Here is a 13,285-nt window from a genome sequence, read left to right as displayed (position 1 = left end):
GTCAAATGGATAAACGCGAACCTGAGAAGAGGCTAAAAGGCACCATCAATACTCATTCTCTTATACACCCAACCTGTAGAAGATTCGGTGCTTGATATGTGTTCTTCTTTTAGCCTGTGATCGCCCCAATGGGAAGGAATTGGCCAGGAAGAGAAAATGTCAACTTTAATCACTTAGAAAAAGGTCTATATTTCAGATTACCACAAAATCAGATACTTATGGAGAAGAAACAAAAATGACAGGAATCCCTTTGCTTCAATTGAACAAACAAGTTCCCCTTCTAATGGTTAGATGGGCTGAAGTGGGGTGTGTGGCATCATCTAGCAAGATGTAGAAGTCCCTGTCACTTTGAGGCAAGACAGCATTGCCACCACATGGGTAAAATATATAGTCCTCTAGAACTAAGGCTGGGATACCACTGTATACAGTGTCTCAGAGGACTTCCTTGTCATTTGGGTGGTTGTCTTGTGTGTCAAAATGGCTCTTGTTGACACTGGATATGAGACTCTCATGGGCATTCACTGGTTCAGAAAACATCTTTGTGGAAAAGCCAATAATGTCCCCCCCAAAGATGGTCACATTCTAACCCCCAGAAACTATGAATATGTTACCTAACATGGCAAAAGGGACTTTGCGGATGTGATAAAAGTTATGGACCTTGAGATGGGAGATTATTCTGGCGGGCCCATTGTAATCACAAGTCCTGAAAAGCAAAGAATCGTTATTGCTGCGGTCAGAGAGAGATACCATGAAGGAAGAAGAGTCAGATACCTTTGAGTTGCTACCTTTTAAGATGGAGGAAGGGGCATGTGTCAAGGAATGTAGGCTGCCTCTACAAGCTTGAAAAGGCTAGAAAACTGAGTCTCTTCTAGAGTTTTCTAAAGGAGCTCAACCCTGCTGACACCTTGATTTTATCCCAGAGAGACCCATGTCACACTTCTGACCTCTACTGAACTGTAAGATGACAAACTTGTACTGTTTTAAGCCTTTAAGTGTGTGTTCATTTGTTACAGCAGCAATAGGAACCTAATACAACCTGCATGTGGACAAGTCTCCAGTCCATGTTTCTAGCATTCTGGTTGTGCCCACTCTTTTCGCATTTTCTTCTTGATTATAGAACACCAAACTATAGATATCTCTTAGTAACTTTTAAATTAATCAGTGCAATATATTCATCATGAGTCTGAGATATGAGTTCTAATGGTTTGGCCTGGCAAATAGGACAGGTGGCAAGAGGCAGTAAACTCTCTCCTAATTGCACTCCCCATCCATATTTTGCTGGGGCACACTGGGAAAAGGCGAGTCTCGAATTCAAACAGAGCTTACTTTAAGTCTTGCTGTGTTACTTATTCCCTGCATTGTATGGGTCTTATTATTTAATATTTGGGAAACTCAGTTTTGTCATCTGTAAAAACAACTAATGATATCTATCCTTCAGGGTAGTCATAGAGATTACATGAGATAATGTATACAAAGTACATAGCAGGCAGTCCTGTACATATTGTCTTATACACGGTAGGCTGAAACTATTATGAAACAACATCAGCCCTCTAGGATGAGGCAGAAGCTGGGGAAAATGACCTGCAGATTGAGGTAGAATTATAGACAGCCGGACTGCAAGATGCAGTTCCTAAGAACATTCTTTTTCAAGCCACAATTTGGGCCTATGCTTGGCATTGATGAATGGGCAGAATCCAAAGTGAGGTAGTGGTTTCTGAACAGGTGAATGAGACAAAGTGCTAAAAAATCTATGCTATGATTCCTGAAGAACCAAACAAGCAGAGGGCTGTCATCAGAACAGCAATTTATAAAGTATCACCACCATCAGAACACAAGGAGAAGAAAGGGCTCTGTATACAGTGAATTACGGTGAATACAAGCCAGGATAACAGGAAAGGAGGGGGAAGGGATGTCCTGGGAAGTGGAACACATGGAATCAATTTGGAGCTGTGATCTGGGAGTTCTTAGGAGGCAGAGTAGATGTATCAGTTCAGCATTTGCAAAACCATATCCCCAAACTAATGTTAAGTCTTCCACTGAATGGGAGGGGCCATAGCAGCCTAGTTACCCTTAGCCTCAACCAGGGTCTCCCAGGTGGGACCATCACCCGCCCCAATGTCCCCTAGATGTGGGAAGTTGAGAAACTCCAAAGAAGAAGAAATAATGTAGAAACTCAAAGTAACCATTTAAAAATCTCTCCTTATTGTCCTCCTCCTCATACATTTTCCCTCTGATTTTTTCTGTCTCTCTGTCACAGGTAACAGTCAGTTCCTTGACTTTGAATGATGTTTTATACCACTCTGTCTTCTGCTCACATTATCCAATGACCACTGAGCCATGTCCACTCACCAACCTGCATGTCTTCCACCAGTCCTTTTCTAGAGTTGACTCTGACTGGCTATCTTCTAGGGCAGCTTCCCTGAGTAGCTTTCATCTTGTCACTCACTCCTTCTTCATGTCACTAATGTTTCATTCCCACAGTAGTTTTCTATCACATTTCCATAATGAGGCCAAAGAAGCCACCCTAATCAACTTTCTATTGTACTTAGAGAAGCTCACCCTCCATCTTAATTTTTCTTTTCTGCCTATGCAACTTCCTCCAGACTATGCCAAAGATGGCCTCTTGTTCTAATTTTTTTCTCAAGTTCAACTAACCCAACAATTGTCAAATACTTCATAGTACTTGACAGATCATGTATAGCGCTCACCCTGGTTATCCACAGAATAGCAGTTGCTGTTGTGCTCCTCCCTGAAGCAAAGCGAGTTTTACAATAGAGTGGCGACTATAGCAAGAAGCCCAAGTTCTTACTTGAAACACTCTGATTCTATCTGAGAGTTTTATGTTCAGACTCCAGCTTCTGATGAGCCCATGGCTCATAAGATGTGGCCCAGTGCTCCTTGTCTCACCCCAGCTATGGAGTAGCATCTGGTGACCTCCATTTAACTGCTTATGGATGGCACTAACCATTGCGAGAAGCTTAGGGACAGTGCCTCCCCTTCATGAAGTCTCCCGACACTAAGAGGTGGGAATGTGGGCCCTTTGATGTCCTAACATGCAACAAGTATTTGAAATACTAATACTAATACAACACTGAAATGTTAAGGACATTTTTGATGGTATATTAATATAGCTATCAAATAATGGGCACAGATGTAACCTAAGTGCACTTTAAAATTTCGAAATCTATCTTATTACGTCACCTTGTTTTACCACACTCTACTGACTACTTTAAGATTCTAGGAGCGATAAACTCTTAGCTGTGCTTAGCTTTAGGTATGCACAGTGAGAAATCATAGTATCAAAAGAAGGTTTTTTCACTAGCTTCCTTTGTCCTGTCCATCTTCTACCTAATGTGGTGCTTATTTTATGCTTTCCAGGTGAATTGTGTATTTATACAAAGATGAAGCTATAAAGAGGAAATAGAGAGAACCTAGTTTGGGAGAGCTGAAATTCCAATAGTATGAGTGGAAATCTAACCCGTATTTTACACTCTAGGATGCTGGATGTGGGAAAGAATGCAAAAACACATGCAATCACCTCTCCACATTGCCTCTCTCATGATTTTGCCCAACGAGAACCTGAAATTTCCGGTTAAGCATTCCTTTAGTTTGATGTTTACAGAAAGCCCACTTAAGATGAAATACGTTTCCAGAAAATGTAAATCATGAGTCATTTGCTACTGTATCTACATACAGTACTTTTTCCAATGGGTTCTATGGCCGTGAATTGAACTCTAAATAAATAAAAGTTGAAGGTGAAGTTCGTTGTCCGTTTTCTGGGTGGTTGATCTAGTCACTGATTCACTGAGTTAGTGGTTTAAGCAACTAACACCATATGAGTGTCAATTATGTGCCAGGCATTGTGTTAAGCATTAGAACAGGGTGCCTAGCTGAAGAGGGTAACGTCTGGAATTTATTTTTGCAAGTTTCTCCCCTGTGCATAGGGTTATGTACTTGGTACCCTGGAGTTTGAGAGGTACTGATAAGAAAAGAAGAAGTGCCCAAATATCGGGGGCAGTAAAATTAGAGATGGCAAATTTGACCAATTTCTTTTCAAAATTTCACAAGATCTCTTAAGGAGTCATGCCAGGGTGGAGTAGATACAAGATGCTTCAAGTTTATAATTGGAGATCGTATTGCTTTTTTATGATCCAGCTTACTCAAGGTCAAATAAAATAAAATGAAAATGAAACTTCCATGTGATGTTATAGTTCAGCTTGGGAGACAGTGACTAGTTCATTCAACTCAAAAGTGATAGGATTATGCTTTGAGAAACTTCACTAGGAAAGAAAACCAGTAGGTCAGTAGGGATTTATTTTGTAATAAATTCACTAGCTAATTGTCTGTCTGTTCATGGGCAGCCACAGGTCACCCTGAATAATAATTCAAAACTAATTTATAGTATTTGTACCGCCAGAGGTCATTCCACTAAATAAAGTTCAAAAATCTAATAAGCTGTCTTATTAGGTGTTTGCTTTCTTAAACAACACCTAAATTATAAAGTCTCCATGTCTTAAATAGGACTTAGTGATGATTTAGAATCATATAAATGGTTCTATTCAGGAGTTTGATTGTGACCTGCAGCACTGTGTAGAGAGATGATGGGTAAATATTGATTTGAGGGGAGGCTACATTATTTTAAAAAGTCAAAGTATATTGTTTACTCTCTCAGTGCTTAGAATTCAAAAAGGTGCCATCTCTAGGAAGTTCCAGGTGCACACATATGTTCTCCAAAAGTTTATTTTTATGTTTGTTATTTGGTATTAAAATCTATTTTTTTTCATTTAAAAACAGAAAACATACAGAAGAATACGTTCCGAGGTCGAGAGCAAAAGTTTAGTTCTTTATTCTACAGTGTCAACTGAAATATACACAACTTCAAGAGCGCTATAATTTTCTCTCTTTTTTTGCCAATGTATTTTACATTGTGAGTGTGGCAAATAATGGCATGGAGATTGTTTCCACACTGCTCCGGGCTCCAATCCCAGGTCTGCTAGGAAGCTCCTGGGTGATCCTGGGCAAGTTCCTTATAGTACTCTAACTACCTAACTTCTAGAACCTGGGGGAGAATTCAAAGTAATAGTGGATATAAAACACATGGCACATGTTCTCTGTCAATAGTCCTGGGAGCACGGACTATTGCAATGATCATAATAAGGCTCTCACTTAAAGCAGTGGTCCCTCCCGTAAGTTATAGTTCATTTGTGAGGGCCTTTTATTATTCTTTCCTCAAGTTTGTCTACTTATAAACACACTTTCAAGTGTTTATGAAAATGCATCAACATCAGTGATAATGCTGATAACAGTAATCACAATAGATGGGATATACCATTGGCTGTGTTTGACTCCTAATATAACAAATATAACAACACCTTTAAAATCTCTGTTGGAATTTCTTTTTCATGGTGCTCATTATCCCCAGATATTATACTACATATTTGCGGGTGGTCTTTTCTGGCTTCTGTGGCTAGATGGGGACTCCATGGCAGTAGATAATATGCTTATCATACACAGATAGTTAGCAAATGTTTGTTGAATGAATGAACCAGTCATCCTATGTGGTAAGGTCTTATTAATTACATTTGGGGTTTTATCGAACTAAAACTGAAATAAATCAAGGATTTTTCCAGGGTGTTCCCTCACTCAACTGAGCTAGTAAGTGATAAAACCCAACAATTGAACTCAAATCTAAGTCCAAAGCAGAGTGCTCTCCGTTAATTCTAGCCTAAAATTGTGCTCATTTGAGATCTACTGTAGGTCATGACCATTGTGCCACCAAAATACCAATTTCTAAATATATATTCTAAGCTCATCTAGTGACTTGAAATTTAAATGACAACAGTGCATCAACAGGAATGACCCCAAAGCAAACACAGATGTATACTTAGCAGGCATTTTGTATGAAACATTGTATTAGGGATAAGATTTCTTAATCATACTCAATGATGTCATTATATAAATATGAGCATCTTGCTTTCAATGGAGCAAAATAAGAACAGCCTAAAAGGATATCTTTGAATTTCTTAGTATTGTTGATATGCACATTTTTTTAGCCCAAACACACCTGCTCTAGAGCACTTTTTCTCTAGACAGTATACAATTTATACCACCAAGTGAGGCAAATTGACAATATTTTGCAAGTTATTTCCCTAGGAAATTGTCGCCAAGAACATAAACAGGAAGTCATTACTTCTTCGCCATGTGTTTGCTTCTATGTGATTCTTGCGCTTCTGTTTTGCTCTGCATGGAATTTTCACATGGAAACAACGGAGATGCTGCAGACCAGTTTAGTAATGCTGTTTGGTTTTCTGTGACATAGGCCTCCTGTGTTCTAAGAGGCTGAAAATAATCGCACAGGATTTTCCCAAGTGCTTTTGGAGGGCGCTAGTTGTGTGAAATGCTTCACAGAGACTCAACCAAGAATAGCGATGGGGAGCAGGGGCAGTGTCGTGATCTGACCTAAGGCAATCTCCTCTTATACAACTATTATGTTCTCTTCTTACAGATCTCCATAACCCCCACTGGCCAGAGGTGGAGAAGGGTTGGCCTCTCCTCTAGGAGCTTTGCTCTTAGGTCATAATGTGGGTGAATCTCTGAGCAAACTCTTCTTTGGACGGTTATTAACAAGCTACCACAACAACAGCTAGTCAACTCTATGGAGTCACAAATATCTTTTAAAGTGATCCAACATTATTCTTGCATGAAATTTCACCCAAGGCCAATATGATAACATTAGGGAAAGAATTTGGCTAATTAGACTAGTTGGAGTCAGGCAGTCGAGAAGCTTCCAGAACTAGCAATCACATTTAGAAAAACGTTTCCACATTTGTTCATCTTTAAAGGATGAAGTCTTACTAGAGTTGTATACACTGTTCATACAGAGGAAGGAAGTGTCTCTACAGTATTTTCGCTAATACACATATGGGGAAATCACTACACCAATAAAAATTCTAATACCCTGCTGTTAATGCTATTTAACAGACTATTCTAACAGCAGTATGTGAAATGGCAAAACCTCTGGCTGTAGCTCTGAGGAGAGAGCCAAAGTGCATGTAGGGATCACCTTTGGAAATTATTACTCTAAGTGCAACCACTTCTACAGTTTATTGTAAACAAAGCAATACGTATGGCCTGTCCTGTTGCCAATGCTTAAACGTGTTAAATGGTAGACATTCTAACAGGTGGGGAGGTCAAATACACTTGAGGAGCAATGCCTACTTCATCCTTCTCGAAGATCCCTAAAGCATAGTAATAAATAAAAGGCTCACACATTAAAGAAACTTGCTTCACTTTGTTCTTCTCTAAGAACTCTCACAATGATTTGATGATAGAACAATACTTACTGCTTTACACTATTAATATTTTAAGGCAATGACTTTCAAGGTGCGATTTCTAGAACAGCAGCAGCAGCATAACCTGGAAACTTGTTAGAAAGGTAAACTCTTTAGTCCCGCACAGAGTCACTGAATTAGATGCTCTCTCTATGGAGCTCAGAAGTCTATGTTTTAACAAGTCCTTCGGGTGATTTTCATGCATGCATGGTAAAGTGTGAGAACCAGCATCCTGAAGAACACAATTTAGGGACCTTTTATATACGCTTGATCTAGAAGAGTACCTTATTTACCCAGATACAATTTTCTCTAATAGAAGATGTATTCCATAGCCTATGAAGGTCCTCTATGACTGTTAAGCCCTAATATTATTCCTTATAATCATATTTATGTTATTTTGGGGAGCTATACATACATAGATAGTGGGATTTGTAATTTACTTCTGGCCTGCAGTCCAAGACAATAAGATGGGAAAAGAGGTCACAATCTAATTAACTTTCTAATTAAAGGAACATGGTCGCTTTCTAATTACACTTAGAAAGAATAAAACCTAGCCCGTAATTAGAAAGTTACTCTGCTCTATTTAAAATTTGCATTGTGTCAGCTATTGCATCATCATTATTATTGTTTAACATTTATTCTGAAATGCAGAATCTCTTTTCAAAATGCCTTGGAAAAGGTTTTATTTATCTCTCACATTGAAATTGCAAAATAGGTCAGTATTTCACAGACTGGTACAATGAGTTGCAGAAAGTTTATAGCATTCACGCTATCTATCATTAGCAGAGTTGGGATTTGAGTTCATGGTCTTTTATGACTACATTTTTCACCCTTGGCTCAGTGAGTAATGTTTCTTCTCTTACTTTTTTTGGCTTTTTTTTTTGTGGGGCTGAGGAGGATGCCAAGACTGTTTGCATTATCCATATGGAGACATGGTAATCCCTGGTTCTACATCTGACTTAAAGAGCACTCAACCATTAGAATTAGTTCTCTGAAAGTCCATGAGAGCACAACGGGTCCGTCACAGTGCTCTGAGTTCCTCATATGATCTCATCAACCATGTACAATAAACATTTACCAACAGATATAATTTCTAACGTGCTCTATGGTTTCTGCTTAACAAACCATCCATACTTCCAGTAAGATGAAAAGTTGCTTTACGAAAAAATAATAAAATGAAAATTAGGCTGCCTTTTTGTTTTACAACAGAAAGTTGAAATTAAATGTGTCATTTTTCACCAAAATATTGTTTCCCATTACTGAAGAGAAGTGATGGGCCTGAGGGGCTCATGCATTACAAATCTCATGTGCTTCAGATAGCTAGTAAATCACTTGCGTTTTGCCTATAGTACTTTCTGCCGAGCTCAGCATTTATTGCTTACAGCCGAATACAGCCACCTAACTCATCCATCAAGTTTTTATAACCAACCGTAGCTTTCTTTCGTCTGCAACAAGGAACTGGCGCATTTACAGAATGAGAATAAGTGAGGGATGCCTTCACACACCCCAAAATACCATGCAAGCAATAAACAATACATGAATTTTATAAGGGAGGAAAAAGAGACTACATTTACTGATATCAAGAGCTAAGAGCTTTTGAAATCATTCACCCACAAACCAACCTCAGACCTGAATTTCCATATTACCATCTTCCCAAATGCTTAGATCATTTAACGTGTCCTTCAGTGTGTATGTATTTATCAGTGGACCAAGACCGACCATCAGGAACTTCATATATTTGCCTCCTCTCAAATTCTTTGTAATCTTACCCTCCTCCAAAGGCATGTCTGCGGGTCCCTGTCCTTGGACACCTAGGAATCGGAGGCAGACAAATGTGGACTTGCAGAAGTTTGGGGACTGCCTGGTCCCTGCAGGCTCAAGGTCAACCATTTCACATAGGAAAAAAAATTCCTTGTAATCTTATTAACCGATGTCACAGCAATAAATTTAATTAAAAAGTTCTTTGTTAAAGTCTTCCTTCACATCTCCTTTCCTGATCTGTTGGGACAGGGTTCTCCACTGTGACTGCATTTTAGAAGTGCCTGAGGAGTTTATTAAAATACAGATGCCTGAGTTTTATCCCAGAGATTTGAATTTAATTTCTCTGGGGTGGAGCTCAAGAATAGGGATTCTTAAAAGCTCTCATGGGTGATTTGAATATTGAGAATCTCTTCCTAGAATGAAGAAGGAGCAGAGGAAAAGGGAACAGAGCCCACTCATTCTACGCAATTTTTTTCTCCTTGTTTTCTCCTCAAGTCCTCAATATTTGATAACGTTCTTTTTTATTCACTCGGATGAATATTTTTCCACTGTTAAAGAAAACAAAAAAGAGTACTTTCCAGAAGTTATTTCCATCTGTTGTCATCTAAAAATTGCAGCATCGGGTCTACATTAACTCCTGAGCTCTTTAGAAGGCTTTGATAAAGTGTTCTTTTAAAAAAGCTTTAATCATTTGTAAAGACTTTATTTTTTTAGAGCAGTCTTAGATTCACAGCATAGTTAAGAAGGCACAGAAGTCCCATACACTCCCTACTCCTACACAAAAGGTTTAATTTTTAACCATAGTTTATTACTTTCTCCTCTTCCTACTCCTTCCTACTCCTTTCTTCTATAATACTTTTAAACAGAAATTTAGAAAGGGGTTTCAAAAGAGATTTCCAAAGGCAAGTAAAAGAAAGAGACTCAGTAATTTTGTGCAAGTTATGTCACTTAGTGCTCTGTGACTGGTGTATACAACCCATATCTGCAGGTACAGTATGACAGTTACTTGTATGTTTTATTTACATTAGAAAATTATAAATTCTTTTGGAGTAGGAGTAACCTATTGTGCCTTGTGTTACTTTACACATCAATTGTCCCAGCAAGTTCTTAAGTAACATTTACTTAGGGTTGACTTGGCAGGTTGACTTGACATGAAATGACATGCTTACTGGCTTTTGTGAGGTGTCATTGGTCATAACTGATAAGCAGTTCTCAATGCATTATAATAATTATATCTTTCATGCAATCAAAGTTTTTAATGTTCTTCGTTAAAACTGTAGTTCAAAAAATGACATCAATATCGAGATTTACATTTACCTTGTACCATTGTTTAGTCCTCACTCCTCATATACTGATACTCTCATTTATGCTGATTTTAAGAACAGATCTTCAATTCTCATATCTATTAAAAGTGCATCAAAAGATAAAAATAATTATGCACCATGACCAAGTGGGATTTATACCAAGTGTGCAAAGCTGGTATGACATTTGAAACTCAATTAATTTAATCTATCACATCAATAGGCTAAAAAAGAAAAAAATCATATGATTATAGCAATAGATGCAAAAAAACATTAGAAAAAATGCAATACCAATTTATGATAAAAGCACTCAGTAAGCTAGGAATTGAGGTGAACTTCCTCAGTTTGATAAAGTACCTTTACAAAAAACTACACCTAACCTCATATTTGATGGTGCAAAACTGAAAGATTCCACAATAAGTTCGGGATCAAGACAAAGCTGTCTCTTCCCATAATTGCCTTTGAACATGGTACTGGAAGTCCTAGTTAATGTGGTAAGTCCATAAAGTGAAATAAAATATATACATGTTTGAAAGAAAGAAACAAAACTGTTTGTTCACAGGTGATATGATTGTTTATGTAGAAAATCTGAAAGAATATGCAAACCCCCTCCCTGGAACTAATAAGTGATTATAGAAAGGTTGAAGGATACACAGCCAATACACAAAAGCCAATTGCTTTCCTATATACCAGTAATGAACAAGTGGATCTGAAATTAAGAACACAATACCATTTACATCATTACCCTCAATAATGAAATATTTAGGCATAAACACAACAAAATATGTATAAGACCCATAGGAGGAATACTACAAAACTCTGATGAAAGAAATTTAAAAACTAAATAAATGGAGAGATATTGCAGGTTCATGAATAGGAAAAGTCAATACTGTCAAGATATCAGCTCTTCATAATTTGATCTATAGAACTGATGCAGTTCTAATCAGAATTCCGGAAAGTTATTTTGTGGATATAAACAAGGTAATTCTAATGTTTGTATAGAGAGTGACAAAAGACCCATATTAGACAATGCAATACTGAAGGAGAGCAAAGTTGGAGGACTGAATACGCGACGTTAGGAAGTACTATAAAGTTACAGTAGTTAAGGCATTGTGCTACTGGGGAATGAATGGATAAATAGATACCCGACGTTAGGAAGTACTATAAAGTTACAGTAGTTAAGGCATTGTGCTACTGGGGAATGAATGGATAAATAGATCAATGGAGCAGAATAGAGCCTGGAAACAGACTCACGTAAGTATAGTCAACTTATCTTACACAAAAGAGCAAAGCCAATACAATGGAGCAAAGATTGTTTTTACAAAAACTGGTTTTGTAACAACTAGGCATCCACATGCAAAAAGGAAATGAATCTAGACACAGTCCTTATACCCTGCACAAAAATTAACTCAAAACAGATCATAGACCTAAATGTAAAACACAAAACTAGAAACATTCTAGAAAATAACATAGGAAAAAATGATTTGAATTTAATGATGACATTTTAGATACAACATCAAAGGCTCAGTCTGTGAAACAATGAATTGATGAAGTGGACTCTATTAAAAATTAAAAATTCTTTTCTGTGACAGACACTGTCAAGATAATGAAAAGACAAGCCACAGACTGGGGGAAAAGACTTGCAGAAGACACGTCTGACAAAAGACCATTTCCCAAAGTATACAAAGAAGTGTTCAAACTCGACAATAAAAAACAAACAAGTCAATTAAAAAATGGGCCAAAGACTTTAACAACTAGTTCACCAAAGAAGCTATACAGACAACAGATAAATATATAAAAAGATGCTCCTAATCATGTCACCTGGGAAACACACATTAAACAATTGGATGCCACTACAAATCCAACAGGATATGGAGCAACAGGAACTCTCACTTCCAGCTGGTGGAAAGGAAAAATAGTACAACTGCTTTGGAAGACAGTTTGGAAGTTTCTTACAAAACTATATATACTCTGACCATACAGTCCAGTGGTCACACTCTTTGGTATTTACCTAAATGAGTTGTAAACTTATGCCCACACAAAAACTTGCACATGAATATTTATACCATCTTTACACAACATTGCTAAAACTCGGAGGCAGCCAAGCTATTCTTCATCAGGTCAATAGATAAAAAAATGGTTGTACAGCCAGATAATGTAATAGAATTCCGCATTAAAAAGAAATGAGCTCTTAAGTCATGAAAAGACTTGGAAAGAGCTTAAATGCCTATTCCCAAGTGGAAGAAGCTAATCCGAAAAGGCTACATTCTATATGATTCCAACCATATGACATTCTGAAAAAGAAAGAACGATGGAGACATTAAAAATCTCAGTGGCTGCCAGGGGTTAGATGGAAAGATGGATGAATTGGCGGAGCACAGAGTATTTTTAGGGAAGTAGAACTATACTGTATGATACTGCAATGGTGACACAAGTCGCCTGTCTAAACCCAACAGATGTATAGAACCAAGAGTGAAACTAATGTAAACTATGGACCTTGGATGATTGTGATGTGTTAATAGAGATTCAATAAATTGTAACAAAAATATGATAGCTTATGAAAAGAAAGAGCTTTGGGAAGAAGTCATAGTGTCAAATACAGCAGAGGAGGTAATATGATTAAGATGAACAAGATCTGGCCCTGGCTGGCATAGCTCACTGGATTGAGTGTGGGCTGCGAACCAGGCATCGCAGGTTCAATTCCCAGTCGGGGCACATGTCTGGGCTGCAGGCCATGGCCCTCAGCAACTGCACATTGATGTCTCTCTCTCTCCCTTTCTCTTTCACCCTCCCTTCCCTCTCTAAAAATAAATAAATAAAATCTTAAAAAAATGAAAATGATCTAGTTAAAAGTAAGAAAATGAAGGAATTAAGCCAAAAAAAAAAATCTTC

At 37.8% G+C, this 13,285-nt stretch overlaps 1 protein-coding gene and 1 non-coding gene across 2 annotated transcripts in view; one reads left to right on the top strand and one right to left on the bottom strand.

Moving 5' to 3' along the window:
- Positions 1-13,285, bottom strand: part of IL1RAPL1 (interleukin 1 receptor accessory protein like 1) — a 1,208,235-nt gene that overhangs the window by 92,125 nt on the left and 1,102,825 nt on the right. The window lies entirely within an intron of this gene.
- On the top strand, positions 9,100-9,230 carry LOC114505867. Its single transcript, XR_003685324.1, has one exon. It is a non-coding gene; the product is annotated as a small nucleolar RNA SNORA38 (small nucleolar RNA).

This window comes from Phyllostomus discolor, chromosome X, assembly GCF_004126475.2.
Source record: "Phyllostomus discolor isolate MPI-MPIP mPhyDis1 chromosome X, mPhyDis1.pri.v3, whole genome shotgun sequence".
Lineage (NCBI taxonomy): Eukaryota > Metazoa > Chordata > Mammalia > Chiroptera > Phyllostomidae > Phyllostomus > Phyllostomus discolor.
This window is presented reverse-complemented; position numbering and strand designations above follow the sequence as displayed.